This window comes from Ranitomeya variabilis, chromosome 4, assembly GCF_051348905.1.
Source record: "Ranitomeya variabilis isolate aRanVar5 chromosome 4, aRanVar5.hap1, whole genome shotgun sequence".
Lineage (NCBI taxonomy): Eukaryota > Metazoa > Chordata > Amphibia > Anura > Dendrobatidae > Ranitomeya > Ranitomeya variabilis.
Window position 1 is genome coordinate 11670111 of NC_135235.1, and position 11236 is coordinate 11681346.

Sequence of the window (11236 nt, forward strand, 5' to 3'; positions counted from 1 at the left end):
AAAAAAAAGCAACATGTTCATAAAAAATGTGGAATTGCGGGGATTCCGCACACCTAGGAGTGCATTGATCTGCTTACTTCCCGCACGGCGCTGTGCACACCATGCGGGAAGTAAGCAGATTATGTGCGGTTGGTACCCAGGGTGGAGGAGAGGAGACTCTCCTCCACGCACTGGGCACCATATAATTGGTCGAAAAAAAATAATTAAAATAAAAAATAGTCATATACTCACCTTCGATGTCCCCGGAGTGTTCCCGCCTCTCACCGCTGCATGCTGCCGCTTCTGTTCCTATAGATGGTGTGGTTCAGGACCTGCGGTGACGTCACTGTCTTGTGATTGGTCGCGTGACCGCTCATGTGACCGCTCGCAACCAATCACAAGCCGTGATGTCATCGAAGGCCCTGAACCACACCGGCATCTATAGGAACGGAGGCTGCAGAGGGTGAGTATAACCATTTTTTTATTTTTTTTATTATTTTTAAACATTCTATCTTTTACTATAGATGCTGCATAAGCATCTATAGTAAAAAGTTGGTCACACTTGTCAAACAGTATGTTTGACAAGTGTGACCAACCAGTCAGTCAGTTTTCCAAGCGATGCTACAGATCGCTTGGAAAACTTTAGCATTCTGCAAGCTAATTACGCTTGCAAAATGCTAAAAAAACCGCGAAAAAAACGCAAAAAAAAAAATGCGGATTTCTTGCAGAAAATTTCCAGTTTTCTTCAGGAAATTTCTGCAAGAAATCCGGACGTGTGCACATACCCTTAGTGTTATTGGCATTGAAAAGGTCTTTAAACCGAGTCGAGGTGGGGATTTCAGACGTAAGGTCCTGAATCGTGAATCCTTCTGGATTCTTAAATTGCAGACTAGAACCCCGTTGGGTCTGAATAAACGGCAAGATTTGATTTTACAATACGACTAAAATAATAATTTTTTTTCTCCTCTCTCTTGTTCTCTGCATAAACTTCAGTGGTTATACATATTTCTCCATTGTTAATTTGATCTGGATCTTTGTATACAGTGTCTTAATGCTATCACTGCGTTTTTCTATGAACCATTCTATGTCAATTGTATGTGTACCAATGTCGGGACTTTTAACTAGTGCACCAGTTGTTGTTTTTTGTTGTTTTTTTTTTTTGCTCGATTCCAATTGCTGCACCTGTTGTGTTTAATTTTTTCTATATATGTTTTATTGCTCTGACCATATTCTATACCATGATTAAGACCTTAACAGGTCGAAACGCGTTGGTCGTATCATGTACCCCATGATTTGCTGTACCACTATTAAATAAGGATTTCAATGGATTTGTCTAAATAAATTGAACTTTCATCCAAGTTTCACGCTGGAGATTTACTGCTTTTTTTTTCCCTCTGTTGTGGACAACGCCTCTGATCCAGGCACCTCCTTGCGTGAATTACATTCTGAGTCAATCAAGACTTTTGTTCCTGAGCAAACTTGCACATAAGGACTTCTGCTTCAAACTGGTGAGCTGCATTTTTCTTCTTCCCTTTTTTCCTTTGCATACATAAGATTTCTCAGCATCACTACAATTAATATGAGGCAGACAGGTAGGACTAGTGGGGCATTTCTATTACCTGTGTGCCCAGATTAATAGGTCATACACATCCCGCTGGGTGACAGATTCCCCTTAAGGGTATGTGCACATGTTGCACGCCTCATCCTGCTGATACCCCATTCTCTGGCTTCCTCCTCCTGGACTTGTCCTCTGCCTTCTACATTACTCTGTCCTCCTCCTCCTGGACATGTCCTCTGCCTTCTACATTACTCTGTCCTCCTCCTCCTGGACCTGTCCTCTGACTTCTACATTACTCTGTCCTCCTCCTCCTGGACATGTCCTCTGCCTTCTACATTACTCTGTCCTCCTCCTGTCCTCTGCCTTCTACATTATTCTGCCCTACTCCTCCTGGACCTGTACTCTGCCTTCTACACTACTGTCCTCCTCCTGGACCTGTCCTCTGCCTTCTACATTACTCTGTCCTACTCCTCCTGGACCTGTCCTCTGCCTTCTACATTACTCTGTCCTCCTTCTCCAGGACCTGTCCTCTGCCTTCTACATTACTCTGTCCTCCTTCTCCAGGACCTGTCCTCTGCCTTCTACACTACTCTGTCCTCCTTCTCCAGGACCTGTCCTCTGCCTTCTACATTACTCTGTTCTCCTCCTCCTGGACCTGTCCTCTGCCTTCTACACTACTGTCCTCCTCCTCCTGGACCTGTCCTCTGCCTTCTACACTACTCTGTCCTCCTCCTGGACCTGTCCTCTGCCTTTTACATTACTCTGTTCTCCTCCTCCTGGACCTGTCCTCTGCCTTCTACACTACTGTCCTCCTCCTCCTGGACCTGTACTCTGCCTTCTACACTACTGTCCTCCTCCTGGACCTGTCCTCTGCCTTCTACATTACTCTGTCCTACTCCTTCTGGACCTGTCCTCTGCCTTCTACATTACTCTGTCCTCCTTCTCCAGGACCTGTCCTCTGCCTTCTACATTACTCTGTCCTCCTTCTCCAGGACCTGTCCTCTGCCTTCTACATTACTCTGTCCTCCTCCTCCTGGACCTGTCCTCTGCCTTCTACACTACTGTCCTCCTCCTCCTGGACCTGTCCTCTGCCTCCTACATTACTCTGTCCTCATCCTCCTGGACCTGTCCTCTGCCTTCTACACTACTCTGTCCTCCTCCTGGACCTGTCCTCCGCCTTCTACATTACTCTGTTCACCTCCTCCTGTACCTGACATCTGCCTTCTACATTACTCTGTCCTCCTCCTCCTGGACCTGTCCTCTGCCTTCTACATTACCCTGTCCTCCTCCTCCTGGACCTGTCCTCTGCCTTCTACATTACCCTGTCCTCCTCCTCCTGGACCTGTCCTCTGCCTTCTACATTACCCTGTCCTCCTCCTCCTGGACTTGTCCTCTGCCTTCTACATTACTCTGTCCTCCTTCTCCAGGACCTGTCCTCTGCCTTCTGCATTACGCTGTCCTCCTCCTCCTGGACCTGTCCTCTGCCTTCTACACAACTCTGTCCTCCTTCTCCTGTCCTCTGCCCTCTACATTACTCTGTTCTCCTCCTCCTCGACCTGTCCTCTGCCTTCTACATTACTCTGTCCTCCTCCTCCTCGACCTGTCCTCTGCCTTCTACACTACTCTGTCCTCCTTCTCCTGTCCTCTGTCCTCTACATTACTCTGTTCTCCTCCTCCTCGACCTGTCCTCTGCCTTCTACATTATTCTGTCCTCCTCCTCCTCGACTTGTCCTCTGCCTTCTACATTACTGTTCTCCTCCTGGATCTGTCCTCTGCCTTCTACACTACTCTGTCCTCCTTCTCCTGTCCTCTGCCCTCTACATTACTCTGTTCTCCTCCTCCTCGACCTGTCCTCTGCCTTCTACATTACTCTGTCCTCCTCCTCCTCGACTTGTCCTCTGCCTTCTACATTACTGTTCTCCTCCTGGACCTGTCCTCTGCTTTCTACATTACTCAGTCCTCCTCCTCCTTGACCTGTCCTCTGCCTTCTACATTACTCTGTCCTCCTCCTGGACCTGTCCTCTGCCTTCTACATTACTCTGTCCTCCTCCTCCTTGACCTGTCCTCTGCCTTCTACATTACTCTGTCCTCCTCCTCCTGTACCTGACATCAGCCTTCTACATTACTCTGTCCTCTGTTATGATCTGGTGGCTTAGGAGCAGCATGAGACGAGCTCTGGAGGAGGTGGTACCTATACTGACCGCAGACCCTGAACTTAACACAACAACTAGAAGTAGCCGTGGGATGAACCTAACATGGCCTAGACACCTCGACACAGCCGGAGATCTAAATACCCCTAAAGATAGAAGCAGGAAAGCTATCTTGCCTCAGAGAAAATCCCCAAAGGATAGACAGCCCCCCACAAATATTGACTGTGAGAGGAGAGGGAAATAACAACATATGTAGCATGAAACCAGGACTTAGCAAAGGAGGCCAATCTAGCTAGATAGAAAGGACAGGACAGAGTACTGTGCGGTCAGTATTAAAATACTAGAAAATATCCACCACAGATATTACAAAAAATCTCCACACCTAACTAAAGGTATGGAGGGTAAATCTGCTTCCCAGAGCTTCCAGCTTGACTGAATAAATCACACTGACAAAGCTGGACAAGAAAAAACATAGAAATGCAATGAGCTATAAAGTCCACAGCATGTGGACAGCAAATACAAAGCCAGGACTTATCTTTGATGACTTGGACAGAATAGCAGGAGAATCCAGGCAAAGATTTGAATCCCCCAAGTAACAAAGGACAACTGGCACTAAGTAAAGGATCCAGCCAGACTAAATAGCCCAGTCAGAATTGGTAATAAGTGGAAGCACCTGATGACTACTAAAATCCAAAGGAGCAGCAGTACCACTTATAACCACCGGAGGGAGCCCAAGATCAGAACTCACAACATTACCACTTATAACCACCGGAGGGAGCCCAAGAGCAGAATTCACAACAGTCCTCCTCCTCCTAATCCTGTCCTCTGCCTTCTACATTACTCTGTTCTCCTCCTCCTGGACCTGTCCTCTGCCTTCTACATTACTCTGTCCTCCCCCTCGTGGACCTGTACTCTGCCTTCTACATTACTCTGTCCTCCTCCTCCTAGACCTGTCCTCTGCCTTCTACATTACTCTGTCCTCCTCCTCCTAGACCTGTCCTCTGCCTTCTACCTTACTCTGTCTTCATTTTCCTGGACCTGTCCCCTGCCTTCTACACTACTCTGTCCTCCTCCTAGACCTGTCCTCTGCCTTCTACATTACTCTGCCCTCCTCCTCCTGGACCTGTCCTCTGCCTTCTACATTACCCTGTGCTCCTCCTCCTAATCCTGTCCTCTGCCCTCTACATTACTGTTCTCCTCCTTCTGGACCTGTCCTGTGCCTTCTACATTACTCTGTCCTCCTCCTCCTGGACCTGTCCTCTGCCTTCTACATTACTCTGTCCTACTCCTCCTGTACCTGACATCAGCCTTCTACATTACTCTGTCCTCATCCTCCTGGACCTGTCCTCTGCCTTCTACATTACTCTGTCCTCCTCCTCCTGGACTTGTCCTCTGCCTTCTACATTACTCTGTCCTCCTCCAGGACCTGTCCTCTGCCTTCTGCATTACCCTGTCCTCCTCCTCGTGGACCTGTCCTCTGCCTTCTACACAACTCTGTCCTCCTTCTCCTCTCCTCTGCCCTCTACATTACTCTGTTCTTCTCCTCCTCGACCTGTCCTCTGCCTTCTACATTACTCTGTCCTCCTCCTCCTCGACCTGTCCTCTGCCTTCTACACTACTCTGTCCTCCTTCTCCTGTTCTCTGGCCTCTACATTACTCTGTTCTCCTCCTCCTCGACCTGTCCTCTGCCTTCTACATTACTCTGTCCTCCTCCTCCTCGACCTGTCCTCTGCCTTCTACATTAATCTGTCCTCCTCCTCCTGTACCTGACATCAGCCTTCTACATTACTCTGTCCTCCTCCTCCTAATCCTGTCCTCTGCCTTCTATATTACTCTGTTCTCCTCCTCCTCGACCTGTCCTCTGCCTTCTACATTACTCTGTCCTCCTGCTCCTGTCCTCTGCTTTCTACATTACTCTGTCCTCCTGCTCCTGGACCTGTCCTCTGCTTTCTACATTACTCTGTCCTCCTCCTCCTGGACCTGTCCTCTGCCTTCTACATTACTCTGTCCTCCTCCTCCTTGACCTGTCCTCTGCCTTCTACATTAATCTGTCCTCCTCCTCCTGTACCTGACATCAGCCTTCTACATTACTCTGTCCTCCTCCTCCTTATCCTGTCCTCTGCCTTCTATATTACTCTGTTCTCCTCCTCCTAGACCTGTCCTCTGCCTTCTACATTACTCTGTCCTCATTTTCCTGGACCTGTCCCCTGCCTTCTACACTACTCTGTTTTCCTCCTGGACTTGTCCTCTGCCTTCTACATTACTCTGTCCTCCTCCTCCTGGACCTGTCCTCTGCCTTCTACATTACTCTGTCCTCCTGCTCCTTGATCTGTCCTCTGCTTTCTACATTACTCTGTCCTCCTCCTCCTGGACCTGTCCTCTGCCTTCTACATTACTCTGTCCTCCTCCTCCTTGACCTGTCCTCTGCCTTCTACATTAATCTGTCCTCCTCCTCCTGTACCTGACATCAGCCTTCTACATTACTCTGTCCTTCTCCTCCTAATCCTGTCCTCTGCCTTCTATATTACTCTGTTCTCCTCCTCCTAGACCTGTCCTCCGCCTTCTACACTACTCTGTCCTCCTCCTGGACTTGTCCTCTGCCTTCTACATTACTCTGTCCTCCTTCCCCAGGACCTGTCCTCTGCCTTCTACGCTACTCTGTCCTCCTTCTACTGTCCACTGCCCTCTACATTACTCTGTTCTCCTCCTCCTGGACCTGTCCTCTGCCTTCTACATTACTCTGTCCTCCTCCTCCTGGACCTGTCCTCTGCCTTCTACATTACCCTGTGCTCCTCCTCCTAATCCTGTCCTCTGCCTTCTACATTACTGTTCTCCTTCTCCTGGACCTGTCCTCTGCCTTCTACATTACTCTGTCCTCCTGCTCCTGGACCTGTCCTCTGCCTTCTACATTACTCTGTCCTCCTCCTCCTAATCCTGTCCTCTGCCTTCTACACTGCTGTGCTCCTCCTCCTGTACCTGTCCTCTGCCTTCTACATTACTCTGTCCTCCTTCTCCTAATCCTGTCCTCTGCCTTCTGCATTACTCTGTCCTCCTCCTGGACCTGTCCTCTGTCTTCTACATTACTCTGTGCTCCTGTCTTCTGCCTTCTACATTACTCTGTCTTCCTCCTCCTAATCCTGTCCTCTGCCTTCTGCATTACTCTGTCCTCCTCCTACTGGACCTTTCCGCTGCCTTCTACACTACTTTGCTCCTCCTAGACCTGTCCTCTGCCCTCTACATTACTCTGTCCTCCTGCTCCTGGACCTGTCCTCTGCCTTCTACATTACTCTGTCCTCCTCCTCCTAATCCTGTCCTCTGCCTTCTGCATTAATCTGTTCTCTTCCTCCTGGACCTGTCCTCTGCCTTCTACATAACTCTGTCCTCCTCCTCCTAGACCTGTCCTCTGCCTTCTACACTACTCTGTCCTCTTGCTCCTAATCCTGTCATCTGCCTTCTACATTACTCTGTTCTCCTCCTCCTGGACCTGTCCTCTGCCTTCTACACTACTCTGTCCTCCTGCTCTTAATCCTGTCATCTGCCTTCTACATTACTCTGTTCTCCTTCTCCTGGACCTGTCCTCTACCTTCTACATTACTCTGTCCTCCTCCTCCTCCTGTACGTGACATCTGCCTTCTACATTACTCTGTCCTCCTCCTGAACCTGTCCTCTGCCTTCTACACTACTCTGTCCTCCTCCTGGACCTGTCCTCTGTCTTTGACACAGTGGACCATTCCCTATTACTACAAACCCTCATCCCTTGGCATCACAGTCTTGGCCCTATCCTGGATCTCGTCATACCTAACAGACCAGACATTCAGCGTCTCCCACTCGCACACCACCTCCTCACCTCGCCCCCTGTCGGAGTCCCACAAGGTTCAGTCCTTGGGCCCCTGCTCTTCTCCATTTACACTTTTGACCTCGGACAGCTCATAGAATCTCACGGTTTTCAGTATCATCTCTGTTGTGAATTCCGCTCTTGGGCTCCCTCCGGTGGTTGTAAGTGGCACTTTTGTGAGTTCTGCTCTTGGGCTCCCTCCGGTGGTTATAAGTGGTACGGCTGCTCCTTGGATTTAGCAGTCAGCAGCTGTTTTCACTGATTGTCTATTCTGGCTCGGCTATTTATCCTGGCTCTATCCTTCAGTCAGTGCCAGTTGTCAATTGTTCCTGGTTGGATTCACATCTCTGCTTGGATTTCCCTGCTATTCTGACCAGTTCAGCAAAGATAAGTCCTGGCTTGGTTCGTTGCAGTCCACATGTTGTGGACTTAATTGTTCAGTGCATTCTATGTTTTTTCTAGTCCAGCTTGTCAGTATGGATTTATTCAGTTAAGCTGGAAGCTCTGGAGAAGCAGATTTATCCTCCACACCTTTAGTCAGGTGGTGGAGATTTTTGTAAACTCTGTGGTGGATTTTTCTAGTGTTTTAATACTGACCGCACAGTATTCTGTCCTGTCCTATCTATCTAGCTAGAGTGGCCTCATTTGCTACATCCTGGTTTCATTCTGCGCGTGTCATTTCCCTCTCCACTCACAGTCAATATTTGTGGGGGGCTGTCTATCCTTTGGAGATTTTCTCTGAGGCAAGATAGCTTTCCTGTTTCTATCTTTAGGGCTATTTAGTCCTCTGGCTGTGACGAGGTGTCTAGGGAGTGACAGGGACATCCCACGGCTACTTCTAGTTGTGTTAAGTTCAGGGTCTGCGGTCAGTACCGGTACCACCTTCTCCAGAGCACGTCCCATGTTGCTCCTAAACCACCAGTTCATAACACATCTCTATGCTGACGACACACAGATCTACATCTCTGGACCAGATATCACCTCCCTACTAACCAGAATCCCTCAATGTCTGTCCGCTATCTCATTCTTCTTCTCCGCTAGATTTCTGAAACTTAACATGGACACAACAGAATTAATCGTCTTTCCCCCATCTCACTTGACCCCCCAACAAACCTATCCATTACAGTAAACGGCTGCCCACTCTCCCCAGTCCCACAAGTGTTATGATCTGGTGACTTTGGAGCCGCATGAAACTTTCTCAGGAGAAGTGGAATCTGTACTGACCGCAAACCCTGAACTAACACCGCAACTAGAAGTAGCCGTGGGGTGTGCCTTACAGACCCTAGACACCTCGACACAGCCGGAGAACTACATACCCCTATAGATGGAAACAGGAATACTAACTTGCCTCAGAGCAGACCCCCAAAGGATAGGCAGCCCCCCACAAATATTGACTGTGAATAGGAGAGGAAAGACACACACAGGCAGAAAACAGATTTCAGCAAAAGAGGCCACTCTAGCTAAATAGGGAAAGATAGGACAGAATACTAAGCGGTCAGTATTAAAACTCTTCAAAAATATCCACAGCAGAAAATACAAAAAGTTCCACAATCTAACTAAGACATGGAATGTATATCTGCAACTCCTGAGAATCCAACAAGACTGAGAAAATACTGACACAATCTAAGCTGGAAAAAAAACAATGAATAGCTCTAAATTATGAAGCACACAGCATGTGTGACATAAAACTAAACCAGACACTTATCTTGGTAGATTTGGCAGCAAGGCACAAGGAACCAGGCAAGGACAAAACCTCCAAAAACAATGGACAACTGGCAAGGACTAATGAATCCTGCACGCCTAAATACCCCAGTCAGAACTGCAATCAGCCGATACACCTGACCAGGGCTGCAACCGAGGGACAACTGGATTACCACCTGCAACCACCGGAGGGAGCCCAAAAGCAGAATTCACAACAGTACCCCCCCCTTGAGGAGGGGTCACCGAACCCTCACCAGAGCCCCCAGGCCGATCAGGACGAGCCAAATGAAAAGCATGAACCAAATCAGCAGCATGGACATCGGAGCCAAAAACCCAAGAATTATCCTCCTGGCCATAACCCTTCCATTTGACAAGATACTGAAGCCTCCGCCTCGAAAAACGAGAATCCAAAATCTTCTCAACCACATACTCCAACTCCACATCAACCAACACAGGGGCCGGAGGATCAACAGAGGGAACAACGGGTACCACATATTTCCGCAATAAAGATCTATGGAAGACATTATGGATAGCAAAAGAGGCCGGAAGCGCCAATCGAAAAGACACCGGATTAATAATCTCAGAAATCCTATAAGGACCAATAAACCGAGGCTTAAACTTAGGAGAAGAAACCTTCATAGGAACATGACGGGAAGACAACCAGACCAAATCCCCAACCCGAAGCCTGGAACCAACACCCCAACGACGGTTAGCAAAACGTTGAGCCTTCTCCTGAGACAACACCAAATTGTCTACCACATGAGTCCAAATCTGCTGCAACCTGTCAACCACAGAACCTACACCAGGACAGTCAGAAGGCTCAACCTGCCCAGAAGAAAAACGAGGATGAAAACCAAAATTACAAAAAAAGGCAAAACCAAAGTAGCCGAACTAACCCGATTATTAAGGGCAAACTCGGCCAATGGCAAAAAGGCCACCCAATCATCCTGATCAGCAGACACAAAGCATCTCAAATAAGTCTCCAAGGTCTGTGTTGTGAATTCCGCTCTTGGGCTCCCTCCGGTGGTTGTAAGTGGCACTTTTGTGAGTTCTGCTCTTGGGCTCCCTCCGGTGGTTATAAGTGGTACGGCTGCTCCTTGGATTTAGCAGTCAGCAGCTGCTTCCACTGATTGTCTATTCTGGCTCGGCTATTTAGCCTGGCTCTGTCCTTCAGTCAGTGCAAGTTGTCAATGTTTCCTGGTTGGATTCACATCTCTGCTTGGATTTCCCTGCTATTCTGACCAGTTCAGTAAAGATAAGTCCTGGCTTGGTTCTTTGCAGTCCACATGTTGTGGACTTAATAGTTCAGTGCATTCTATGTTTTTTCTAGTCCAGCTTGTTAGTATGGATTTATTCAGTTAATGTTATGACCCCAATGGCGAGGGTCTCAGAGGAACGTGGAAGTCTGCAGAGTACAAAAATCCAGCTCATAGGGCAGTGGTAACTGGGTTGACCATATATCTACTCCTAACGCCAACACTAGAAGTAGCCGGGGATCATTCCTACGTTGATTCTAGATGACACGCGCCAGCCGGAGAATCTAGCTACCCCTAGTAGAGGAAAACAAAGACCTTTCTTGCCTCCAGAGAAGGGGACCCCAAAGCTGGATAGAAGCCCCCCACAAATAATGACGGTTAGGTAAGAGGAAATGACAAACACAGAAATGAACCAGGTTTAGCACAGAGAGGCCCGCTTACTGATAGCAGAATAAAGAAAGGTAACTTATATGGTCAACAAAAACCCTATCAAAATCCACACTGGAAATTCAAGAACCCCCGAACCGTCTAACGGTCCGGGGGGAGAACACCAGCCCCCTAGAGCTTCCAGCAAAGGTCAGGATATCGATTTGGAACAAGCTGGACAAAAATACAAAACCAAAACAAATAGCAAAAAGCAAAAGGCAGACTTAGCTGATATAACTGGAACCAGGATCAGTAGACAAGAGCACAGCAGACTAGCTCTGATAACTACGTTGCCAGGCATAGAACTGAAGGTCCAGGGAGCTTATATAGC